The following is a 13,120-nucleotide window of genomic DNA, read 5'->3' on the forward strand; positions in this document are numbered from 1 at the left end:
TTTACGTGTAAAAAACAACAATACTTTTCACATGAAATACACAAACAACTAACGTCTTCACTGTAAAAAGTTAACAACTTTTAAACGTTCATTAGCATGGAATATCGTCGAAATAATGCATACTCAAGTTTAGGAACAAACAAGCCAGAGCCAGCTACTACTCATCACATTAAATAAGAATAACCCCAAGTTCTTATTCAGTACTGTAGCCAGGCTGACACGGAGCCATCAGTCCATTGAGCAGTCATCCCTCCTCATCTTAGTAGCAATGACTTTATGAACTTTTTTAATGAAAAAATTGTAACTATTAGAGGAAAGATTCAAGACCTCCTAGATTCTTCTAATACAATCAGTGCAGCCTCACCGGACACAGACACTATGACTGATACATATTTTGACTCTTTTGACTTTCTACCAGTGAGTCCTCGACAGCTGTCCCAGGTTGTTTCCTCCTCAAAGTCCACAACATGTCTTCTCGATCCTATTCCCACATGGCTACTTAAAGAACTGTTCCCCTTACTTAGCACTTTCATACTTGACATTATTAACTTGTCAATAACATCAGGCTATGTGCCTCAGACTTTTAAAGTTGCAGTAATTAAACCTCTGCTTAAAAAACCCACTCTTGATCCAGAGGTCCTCACTAACTATAGGCCTATCTCTAATCTAGTCTTCATTTCAAAACTTCTGGAGAAAGTGGTAACAAGTCAGCTCTGTGATTATCTCCAGGACAATGATCAATTTGAGGTGTTTCAGTCTGGTTTTAGGGAACACCACAGCACAGAGACCGCCCTGGTAAAAGTAAGTAACGACCTACTGATGGCCTCTGATCAGGGCCATGTTTCAGTTCTTGTTCTTCTAGATCTCAGTGCTGCATTTGACACTGTCGACACCAAATCCTTATACAGAGGCTAGAAAACCATATAGGCATTCGTGGAACTGCTCTTAACTGGTTTAAATCTTACCTGTCAGATAGAACGCACTATGTACATGTCCACCTCTCATCGACACACACTAAGGTCAGCTATGGTGTCCCACAAGGTTCTGTTCTTGGTCCAATACTATTCACAATCTATATGCTCCCACTAGGGGACTTGATTAGAAGACACTCTATAAACTTTCGCTGTTATGCTGATGACACCCAACTTTACTTGTCCATGAAGCCAGATGAAAGAAATCAGCTAACACAACTACAGTCCTGTATTACAGATATCAAGTCATGGATGACCAAAAACTTCCTCCTACTGAACTCGGAAAAGACTGAGGTTTTACTAGTTGGTCCGCAACATCTCAGACAATCATTAACTAATGATCTAGGTTTACAAAATGGACTTGCTTCTGCTACTAGCACCACTGTAAAGAATCTGGGTGTATGCTTTGATGAGGACTTATCATTTAACTCACACATTAAACAAATCTCACGGACTGCTTACTTCCACCTTCGTAACATTTAAAAAATCAGGCACTTCCTTCCTTTAGATGCTGCTGAGAAGCTCATCCATGCTTTTGTAACCTCCAGGCTGGACTATTGTAACTCTCTTCTGTCAGGCTGTTCTAAAAAATCTCTCAAAACTCTTCAGCTCATTCAGAACTCTGCAGCTCATGTCCTGACTAAGACTAAGAGGCACGAACACATTTCCCCTGTACTGTCTTCCCTATATTGGCATCCTGTAGAATTTAGAATACAATTTAAAATCCTTCTCCTAACCTATAAAGCCTTACATGGTCTAGCACCAACATACATTAAAGATTTAATCCAAACTTACCAACCCTCAAGGACCTTATGATCCTTAAACTCTGATCTATTAGTTATACCACAAATCTCTAAATGTAGATTCGGAGCCAGGGCCTTCAGTTTTCAAGCCCCTCTGCTGAGGAACAAACTACCGGCTTCAGTCCGGAGGGCAGACACCCTCTCTATGTTTAAAAACAATCTTAAAACCTTACTTTTCGATAAAGCCTATAACTAACTTGACTGTTTATCTTTAGCTGTTATAACTAACAAAACTGTTTATCTTAGCTGCTATAGGCTGAGAATGCTAGAAGAGTTTTAGACACTGAGCTCTGTATATCCTTCTTTTCTCGCCGGGGCCGTTCTGGCTTGGCCGATTCGGGTGTGAGGGGCCCTGCGGGTGGGGCCTGTGGGGCCTTGGGCCTGGTGGTGGTGACCGCTGGTGCCCCGATGGCCCCGTGTGCCGGCGTGGGGGTGGCCCGCTTCCGGGGGGTCTTTGGTGGTGTGCGGGGGTTGGTGCTAGCGGGGGTGGTTGGGGCGGTGGACGGGGGGTTGCGTTGGGGGCGGTGCTGGGGCTGGGGGGTTGCTGGTCCAGCTGACGGGGTTGGCGGGTGAACCGTTAGGGGCGGGGCTGGGGCTGGCTTGGTGTTCTGGATGGCCATCAGGCCCCGATGGCTTCACCTGGTCTGTGGTGGGGGGCTGTGGGGGCCTGTCTTGGGGTGGGTGTCTGCTGCAGCGGTGGCTGTAGTCCTCTACTTGCCCTGTGTGGCATGTGCTGTGGTCGGGGAGTCTGTCGCCCTTGGTCCTGGGGGTGCGTGGCCGGGTTGGTCGGTCTTTTGGGGGCTTCCCGGGTGGGGGGGCCACACTGGGTGGGGCCATGTTGGGGGGACGGCGGAGGCATTGGGCGGACCCATGTTACCGTACAGGCCATGTACCGCCCATGCAAGTGATGCTGTCCCCCTGGGTGCTGCATGGTGGGTGGGGGCGGGGGCTGGGGGTCAGTACGTGTGATGGGCGGGGCCTTTGCACCTTAGAGACCGTGGACCGCCCATGAAATACTGCTGGCCCCCCAACTTCCCTCATGACATGGGGGAGGTGGGCTGTGGCTGTTGGGGACGGTCTACAGTTTGAAGATTGGGGGCCGTTCCCGGACGGCTGCATCCCCATTACCCCCGCCCTGCCCGCACAACCGTGGCCCCCCTGTGACCCGGGGGACTCTCACCGGAGGACCTGAGCCGGTGCCTGGCCATTGTTCCCCTGGGCTCATGCGGTGGCACTTGACCCGGCTACTGGCCGTGTTCGCAGGGTATTGGGGGGGGGGGCTCCGCTGCCGCTGCTGTGGTGGATCCCTATCTCCTTGGCTTGTCCTCTCGCGGTCCCCTGCTATGGACTTGGTGGCGGCCTGACGGTCTGGGGGTCTTCCGTGGCCCGGCCTGGCCCCGGAGCTCTATCCCCTGACTGTTTTTTCTCCCATCACCGGAGTCTGTATACCTGTGTATTGTATACATTTGTCCCAAACCCACACCTTTTTATTTCTCTCCCGGAGCCCCAGGGATCCACCTCCAGAGCTGCTGCTGATCCAGGTATCCACCTCCAGAGCTGCTGCTGATCCAGGATCTTCACCACGTCATCAGATCCCGAGTTGTCTCCAGCACCCCCATGGACTCTCCTACACTCTCCTTTTTTCTCTCACTATATCCTCCCTCACTCCTCTCCTTATCCATCTGTCTACCCCCCCATCCTTTCTCCCAGCCGGTCAAAGCGGCAGGCCGTCAACAATGAGTCTGGTTCCGCTCGAGGTTTCTGCCTTCTAAAAGGAAGTTTTTCCTCGCCATAGCTCACTGTACAGCTCACTGTACAGTGTTTTGTTTCTTGCTCTTTGTTGAATTGCTGGGATCTATTTTTCCTTAATCAACTGTAGTCTTATTTCAACTGTATAGTGTCTTGAGATAACTTTGTTATGATAAGACACTTTAAATAAAATTGAATTGAATTGAATTGAATTGAATTGCTAGTAATGTGGGAGAAATGTTAAGGAAAAATACAAAATAGAAAACTAAAAATATGTTTAAATCAGGTGTGTTTGGTGAAAATATGCTTCAAAAAGGTGTGTGTTATGTGTGTTATGATGGTAAACAGCAACACAGGCTTCAGTTAAGTGCAGAGCTGTGTCTCAAATCGCATACTTGCGTACTTAAACTTTATTTTAAGTGCATAAGTGCATCGCAATTCTTAACATGTGAAATGTAGTGCCCCATGCACACTAAATTATCACTGAAACAGCCACAAAACTGAGTATAGATCGATGGACACTTTCTTCCCTAAACGCCTAAACGACCGCCATCTTGGTGACTATGTTGTTGGGAGAAAATCCTAATCCTTGTTGTCTTCCTCTCCTCCCTCGTTGTTCACACCCTCTCTCCACCATTCTTGGTCCCATGTCTGTCCTCACTGCATGTCCGTCTCTCCTGCCGTACTTTGTCATGAACTGTCTTTCTTATGTTTTCCATTCGAACTTCTTCCGATGCAACATCATCAATTCTGACTCTTCTATATCGACTTTATGTATATAATTGACAAGAGTCGGCAGGAATGTCCTTTATTTAACATTTGTTCTTGTTTCCATAAATAACAATATTGTAAATATATAATATTATATTATCTAAAATATTCTTGTTGTTTGTTATGTAAATATTTGTTTGATTGTTTATTTTTATTTGTTTTATTATGTGTGTTTCTTGTGTATTTATGTATGTAGCTCAATGTTTTTGTAACCACTAATTTGTATGTAAACGTCCTTTGTCAGGCTATACATCTAAATCACAGGTGAGCAATTATAATTCTTCAAGGATATCTTTTCTTCATTTGTCATTAGGCCGTGACATTTATTAAGATAAATAAGATGCAATTTTGTTCTTGTATATATGAGTTTTTTTCCAAAACATTTCTTCAACTAACTTAAAAAAAATGTTTTGAGGGATTAATATATACTCTAAAATTTACACACAAGAAAGGAGGGAAAAATAAAGTGTGAAAATGTAAATTAATAATAAATACAAAATACATTTGTTAACAGAACCATTCATACATGATCATATTTTGACATTATGGGGGCCGCATAAATACAGTCAAAGTGCTGCATGTGGTCCCCGGGCCGCACTTTACCCAGGTCTGATATAAATGATGTGGGCATTTTTTTGTTTTGTTTGTTTTTTTGCATTTCGGTTTGTAGATGTATGGATGTACTTTATCTGTATTTATTTACTTTATCTATCTTCCAGAAATATTCAGAAACAGAAAACAGCACATGTGTAATATTATTAGTTTCGGGAATTTAAAAGAAAATGATATCATTTGTGTATTAGTTTCATTTTGTCTTCAAATGTGTCTAATTAGGACACGAAACGGGGGAAATCGTTCATTTAACTTTTTCTTCTTTTATTACCTTCACTTTTGATAACCACTGACTCACTAAAGTACAATTGCTATTCAGCAGGTGGTCATAATCCAGCTCGATAATGAAGCTACAAACAGTGTCTTTAAATTGTTGCTGGTGAGGTAGTGGTGTCAGTGGGTGCTGGCTGGTCCAGGTCACTGTGACCCCGACTCTCCCTCATTCAAAACAGGGTCGCGTGGTGAGAAACGATCAATTTGATTGACAATCACATATTGAGTGCTGTAGTGACACACGAACGTCACTCGTGGAGGAAGATGGAGGAGAAACGTGGATTTACCTGAAGACATGAGCTGTGTCTCGAATCGCATACTTCTCTTAGTATACTAGAAGTAAGTATGCATCAGGATAGTGTACGTACTAACTAGTAACTAATTCTCCACAGATAGTATTGCTGTGTCTCAAATCGCATACTAACGTACTAAAAGTTAGTATTTTTAGTGCGTTAGTGCGTCTCAATTCTTAGTATGCGAAATTTAGTGCGCCATGCACACTAAATTGGCGTACTAACACGCCCACAAAACTGAGTATGGTTCGATGGACACTAACCACCCTAAACAGCCGCCATCTTAATGACGTTTTAAACGGAAGTTACATCATATATAAATGCATATATATTCATATACTTACAGGTGTATTTTCAGCAGCAGTAGGAGGATAAACACGTCTTCGCTGCTGATATCATCTTAAATATCTAGCAAACATTTCGATTCTCATATTTTTTCTTAATTTCTTTTTCCAAAGTTGCAAAACGTGCTGCCAGCAGGTGGCGATAGCGTTCAAACAGCTGGTTGCAACCATCGTTAAATAGTAGTAGAAGAAGAAGCTGTCATGTGATTTCCGGTTAGTGTGTAGCAGCAGAGTTCGAACCGGTGTAGGTACAAATTTAGTGCCCCCTACAAAATCTGTCCCCCCACTTCCTACGTGATGACGTCACACGCGTCATATGCGAACGTCTCTTTAAAATATTTTTTATGGGTTAAAGAAACGTCAACAGAACGTTTACATGATACTTTTTACCACATTAAACATTTATATTGACAAAAAGACGATCTTCGTCAACATCATCACTTTCCGTTCTTTCATTTCCTGGTCTGACGACACACGTGACTTTGACACCAACGGAAGGGTCCGCGCTACATGTGACGAAGCTGCTGATTGGCTGAAGCTGTTTTACTAATAATAAAGCACAACTGTATAATGAAATAAAAATCATTCGAGTTCCGAAATAATTCGCTTTTCAAAAAAAAAAAAGTTAGAATATTCCCCTTTCAATAACTTGTCTGTAGTTCGGATCATAAACACCTCAGTAATTATTTAGGTTTCGATTTTTTTAAAATCAATTAAATCAATTATTAAATGTACATATGCCCACTTTATTGAACGAGTCATTTTAATTGTCATATTTTTATAATGTATGCACTACAAAAAAAATCGTGTTTTTTTAACACTACTGGCAATAAACATTTTCTAATTTTCATACTATTGAGATTTGTTGTCATATTATTGAAAAACGGTTGTAATATATTAGGGTTTATGGTCTTAATTGTAACATTAAAGTGGCCAATCAGCGACATTCTCACGTCTAGCAGTTGATTGGCTGAACCTGTCTATATAAATATCGGCGATATTCAAAATTCTTCCCTTTGATTACTTGTAAGTGATTAAATACCGACCGAAAAATGGACAACATTCACGATGAAGTTCGCCATTTCTTGCTGAATAACGACTACAACAACCTGACTCTTGACTGTGATCATCCTAAGAACAGAAGGAGGATAATTAGGAGAGCAGCCAAGAAATACACCATCAAAGGTAAGCACTAATTACATGTATCTTAATGACTAGTTTTTAAGTTATCTGCATTTTTTTTTCTAATAAATAAATGCAAATATAGTGAACATCTTAGTTAACCACCCTTAAAAGGTTTATCTGATTGCTTTATGATTGTATGTGTATGAGAAAATTATTTTAATATATGTTAAATTTTTGTTTTTTAATAAACAAATATAAATGTAGTGAAAATATTTCTAATTCACCCCAAAAGTTTTTTTATTGTATATGTATGAGAAAATGGGGACATTTGTTAATATTCACCTTAACTAATTTACTATCTATTTTTATCTAAAAGATAGCCAGTTGTATTACTGCTTCAATGATGTTCTACGCCTGGTATTGTTCACAAGGGACCAGGTGTGTGAAGTCTTGAAGATGTGCCATGACGATCTTGGTACCGGGGGTCACCCAGGTAAATATTTTGTTCTTATTCTTTTGTATGTCCAATATTCTTTAACCTAACCTTACTCCACTCCTTCTGTATTTCTCCAACATGCCTAACTCTCGTACTAATGACACCCAATGATCTGATCACGCAGGTAAACGCCGAACTTATGAAAAGGTTACGGCATCATATCACTGGACTAATCTTCAAAAAGATGTGGACAAATGGGTGAGATTTTTTGAGAATTGGTGACATTTTAGTCAACATAAGATAGGTCTGTAATATATTTTTCCAAAGGTCGATGAGTGTCACCGCTGCCAGCATCATGAGGTTTTGAAGACTGTTGCTCCAGTACTTCATCCCATTGAAGTAAAGGAGGCTGGACTGTTCTTGGGATAGACTTGATTGGTCCCCTCCCAACCACCGCAAAGGGAAAACGGTAAACCGATACTTACAAATAAGAGTAATTGCCATACGACCTTCAGCGTGTCTTACTAAAAATGTTTGATTTATCTTGTAGGTTCATATTGACGGCCACAGATTTATTCACCAAGTAGGTGGTGGCTTAAACACTTTATACTAAAAGTGCCCATGAAGTGTCCAAGAAGATTGTGAACATTCTTCTGGAATTTGGACTTGTTGAAAAGATTATTACAGACCAAGGCAGAGAATTCGTCAATGAAGTACGTGATATATATATACTGTATATATATATGGCAATTAATGTGAGTAATGGATCATCCCTACAATCTTTCTATGTCTATCTGTGTTCAGCTCAACAGCAGTGTTTTTAAGGCTCTTGGCGTGAAGCAGTGCATCACCTCTGCCTACCATCCACAAGCCAATGGTCAGGATGAGAGGACAAACAAAAACATAAAAACAGCGCTGGCCAAGTACTGTGGAGATGAACAGAATGACTGGGATGTTCATCTCCGGGGAGTTGTTGCAAGCATTAACACATCCAAACAGGTAACATGCCACAAAGTACTCTGGTGGACAAAAACAAAATCTAAATAGATCAAATGTTTTTTTTATAGAGGTCAATCAAGTACACACCGTTTTTCGCTCTGTTTGGAAGACACCCCCGTACTCCAGGTGTAATTAATGCGATGCCAAGTGAGATGGAAACTACATCCGTGTCTGTTGAAATCTCAGAAGAACACCTGGAGGCAAAGGCTGCAACAGTTGCAGAGTTACATGCCAAGGTTAATGTAATGATCATCTGAAAACTTCATGTATTGAAGCAAAGAATGTCAAGTAACAATAACATTTGGTTTTGTATGTTTTTTTAGATCTACCAAAACATCAAGACAGCCCAAGAGAGCCAAAAGAAGGCATATGAGGCTCGAAAGGAAGAAACGTGAAGTCTTTCCAATTCGACGTCGGCGATGAGGTCCTTAAGGCGAACAAGCGGAAGGAAGGCCGCAAAGGAGGGCGTTTGGAGTGCAACTGGTCTGGACCCTATGTCATTGCCTCCATTTCAGGGAAAGGTGTGGCAATGCTGGCGAACACTGCAGGATCTCTCCTGAAACAGAGTGTTAACATTTCCCAGCTCAAACCCTTCATCAGACCAGAATTAAGAGGTAGAAGTAATTTCTTTATTACAAGAGTAGTTACAGTCTGAATATTTACATATTGACCTGATGTCTTTTTGTCCGCAGCATCCATTAACAACAGAGAGAACAGCATACAAGGTACATTTATAAAAGTTGACCTTTAATAGAATGGAATTTCATGCATACTGAAGCATTTAGCTAATATGTAGCAAGTAATAAGAAAAGCAAGTTAACAATGGTTACAATAAGATTAACTAATACATGTTTATGTATTGGTTAGGTGAGATGATGTATGTAAAGAATATGGAATAACAAAAAGTATCCACATCGGAGCATTAGCCATCACCAGGTTCAATGCATGGCCATGATTACTGGTCAGGTGTTGGATATTTAAGAGAGATGCAACCTGACCAAGTCCTGCTGGTATGTATAAAAATGTTACAATTGCAATATATCTATATTGTGATGTATGTGTGATTTTTTTTTCCCTAAACTATTATTTCTAGCTTGACTACGTGCTGGATGACCTCAGACCACCCGTGGAGATCATTGTAAAGGACCAATCCGTGTGCCTTACCAGAGAGGACTTTTGGAACTTGGGCCTTCCTCAATGTTTGTAAGCCAATGTAAGTGAACTTTAAAATTGTATTGCATTCTTGACAAATGCATCACTTGTTTCTTCTTTACAGATTGGAAATGCATGCTTTAAGCTTGTTGAGGAAGCTGCTCGACGTCATGTAGGTTTTTCCACTCTTATTGAGAAAGACATAAGCCACTTAATACTTTTCTACTTTCGGTTTTCTTATTTTTATTTTTTAAGCAGCATAAATACTGAATGTGTGTTTAATCAACAGGGGAAACATATCCATGTTATGGATTTGTATGTGGTGCCAACAATGAAGATAGGAAAAAGTACATTTCCTGTAAGTTATCCACAGTCCCGTTTTTACCTGTGACATGATATATCTAATTCTGTTGTTTACAATTATAGGATGATCTGTCTTTAAAAGATATGATTGTCATTCCTGCCTGGAGCTGACAGACAGGGAGAGCAGATCACTATTTGCTCGCAGTGAGTCAATTAAAAAATATATTAATTAATCTTATTGTAATCCTGCTGTACTTATTACTTGCTAAATACTATCTAAATGCTTCAGAATGCATGAAATTCCATTTATTTCTCACAATGATTTCAGGTCCTGAACCCAGCAAAGAAAGAGATTTTCTTTCTTGACTCCATTAAACCTGATGGGTTTGGTGACAGTTCCTACCAGAGCATTATTAGGTTTCGTAAATTTACTAAAGCCCTGTTCAGTGGCTTGCTTTGCATGTCAATTTTAAAGAATTAAAATAATTCATAACTTTATAAATATAAAGTCATACATAGGATAAATACTGCCCTGTCCTCAATAGATGCCTCGTTTGAAAGGCGTTTGCCTCGTTTGAAAGGCTTTTGCCTCGTTTGAAAGGCTTTTGCCTCGTTTGAAAGGCGTTTGCCTCGTTTGAAAGGCTTTTGCCTCGTTTGAAAGGCTTTTGCCTCGTTTGAAAGGCTTACATAAGTTGTTTGTTATATTTTTTGCATTCTATTGACTATTTTATAACTTTTATTTCTTGTAATAATTACAGTAACCTTGCTCAACACATTGCTCCTGGCCAGTGGACAACAAAGTTTGGACGAGACCTGGACGTGCATTTCTTCTGTCACTAGTATTTTATTTTATAACCCCTAACAACAGCACTCAACTTTTAATGTATTGTCTCACAGGGCTTTCCTCAACAAACGTCTGGGAATTCCTGTGGAATTTTCATGTTGATGGTAAACTAGTATCACTATTTTATTTTTTGGATTATCAGAAACTTGACCTATTATCTTCACAGTACGCACTCCATCTAACCACCGGATCTCCATTCTGGTTTAATGAGGTCAGCATCTTATGTATAAAATATGATATTAAAATGATTAGTACTGAACATGTAATGGGTATAACAAAAATGTTATATTAATAGGAGGACATACCACGTATCAGAAAGTGGTGGTGTATAACTCTGATGCAAAGATTTGAGACTGAAGGGTAAGACTGAATACCTTTTTTTCCTAAGATTTCAATAAATGAACCCTATTTACACTATCTCTGCTCTCTATCAAAATTTAAAGCCATGGACGGAGATTTGCCTACTGGACCAATGAAGCCAGAGTTCTGCTTCTAGGGACACTGAAACCAATATACAGGGTCCCTAAGTCCCAAAAGAAGATGCACATGGTAAGCAAGATAATGGAAAAGTGACTTGCATTCAACTTCTGTTTTTCTGCACATTGATTTACTGAAACTGTTATCGTTTAAAGGTTCGGACTGAAAAGGCTGACAGGTGTCTCATACTGGAGGTAATTGTAATTCATATTATGTTGCTCTGAAAAACAGGAATTGCAAAGAAAAAAACATAGTTGATGCTTCATGTCAAAAACATATGTATTTGTTTCATGTAATTTTTTTTATATTATTTTCAATAACATTCAATCTCTGGATTGCATCTAACCATTATTTTGCAGTTGCCAAAGGAGATCCTCTCAGAAATCCTCCTTGAGGTTATCCTACTGGTGGGAGATGGTGCATACCTTACATTGAGCCTGGTGTGACCACTTTCAGAGACACCGTTTCTGCAGATTTCTTCAGAATACGGGCACATTTTCAGTGGCTTGATAGTAAGTACAACATGCATGTATTCACAAATCCTATCCAACTCCTTTTTCTTACGACTTTTATTTTTTACATATTTCCTGAGGCATTAATACCTGGAGCACAAACTCTGCATCCTTTAGAAAAGAGTTCTACAGGATGTACACAATCGACTCCTGCAGAGGGTGTGGCCTGGAATTCAAAAACAGTTTACCAGGTAAACGTGTTCAATTATATGGCTTATATTCACTCACACATGTACATTAAGGTCATTCTTTGAACATAAAAATGGATAACCTTTATATTCATTTCCATAGGTTACACTGGGACCGGAAAAAGGGTAGATCTGCAGGCCTTTTACTCAGAAGGTTCCGGATACTGCAGTCATTTTTGCAGTCTAATGCCATAGGCAAAAGTAAGTTGTTTTTAGATTTTCATAGTGTAGAGTAGTTGCACTCCCTACCGTGTATCTCTGCTTTCACTGTTATTTTCCTATAGGCACACATCCAGTCTCCATTGTCCATTCTGGTAAGGTGGCTTTTTTCCAATTGTTCCCGAGTTGGAGGACTCAGGTGAGTATTGTGTCTGAACATTGGCTTCCTGTAGAATTTAGAATATAATTTAAAATTATTCTCTTAACCTTTAAGAGCTCTGTATGTCCTTCCTTTTCTGCATTACATTCATCACCTGTGCAGTTTAAACACCTTTTTATTTCTCTCCCAGAGCCCCAGGACCTCCAGAGCTGCTGCTGATCCAGGATCTCCAAGACGTCATCAGATCCAGAGTTCTCTCCAGCACCTCCATGGACTCTCCTACACTGTCCTCTTTTCTCTCACTATATCCTCCCTCACTCTTCTCTTTATCCATCTGTCTACCCCTCCATCCTTCCTCCCAGCCGGTCAAAGCGGCAGGCCGTCAACAATGAGTCTGGTTCCGCTCGAGGTTTCTGCCTTCTAAAAGGAAGTTTTTCCTCGCCATAGTCCACTGCACAGTGTTTCGCTTCTTGCTCTTTGTTGAATTGCTGGGATCTATGTTTCCTTAATTAACTGTAGTCTTACTTCAACTGTGAAGTGTCTTGAGATAATGTTGTAATGATAAGACACTTTAAATAAAATTGAATTGAATTGAAAGCTTGTATTTTCTTTGACTTGAAGAGGCGAATAAACGACCCGTTACACACTCTTTGTGTTGGAGCGACGGAAGTGTTGTGTTTTGATCGTTTTATGAACCATTGGTGGTCAGACAGTTTATTACTGTTTGTTGAGTGTTGTGACCTAGAGGCCACATGCTCATGAATATACTGAAAGGCCGTAATTATTAAATGTTGTTGTCATTTTATCATTGTTTCTGTCATTTATTTGTGTTGCAGTGTAAATAAACAGACTTAACTGTAGAATTGTACGTATTATGCAACTGGAATAATCAGCCTAAACATGTTTCCCCATTGTTCTACAAGCCCGTTTACAATTGAGAACAAAAAGC

General features: G+C 40.4%; 1 protein-coding gene and 1 long non-coding RNA gene across 25 annotated transcripts in view; one reads left to right on the forward strand and one right to left on the reverse strand.

The window, feature by feature from the left end:
* Nucleotides 1-13,120, reverse strand: part of LOC148083146 (NACHT, LRR and PYD domains-containing protein 3-like) — a 208,781-nt gene that overhangs the window by 47,139 nt on the left and 148,522 nt on the right. The gene's annotated exons all lie outside the window — the stretch shown is intronic.
* LOC148083147 (uncharacterized) lies at nucleotides 11,172-12,032 on the forward strand. Of its 2 annotated transcripts, XR_015710681.1 has the most exons (4): nucleotides 11,172-11,224; nucleotides 11,308-11,664; nucleotides 11,745-11,855; nucleotides 11,956-12,032. It is a non-coding gene; the product is annotated as an uncharacterized LOC148083147 (long non-coding RNA). The 2 variants fall into 2 exon arrangements; XR_015710682.1 differs by lacking the exons at nucleotides 11,745-11,855; nucleotides 11,956-12,032 and having other exon boundaries at nucleotides 11,308-11,346; nucleotides 11,512-11,711.

The sequence above is a fragment of the Callionymus lyra genome, chromosome 3 (genome assembly GCF_982586985.1).
Source record: "Callionymus lyra chromosome 3, fCalLyr1.hap1.1, whole genome shotgun sequence".
Taxonomy (NCBI): Eukaryota; Metazoa; Chordata; class Actinopteri; order Syngnathiformes; family Callionymidae; genus Callionymus; species Callionymus lyra.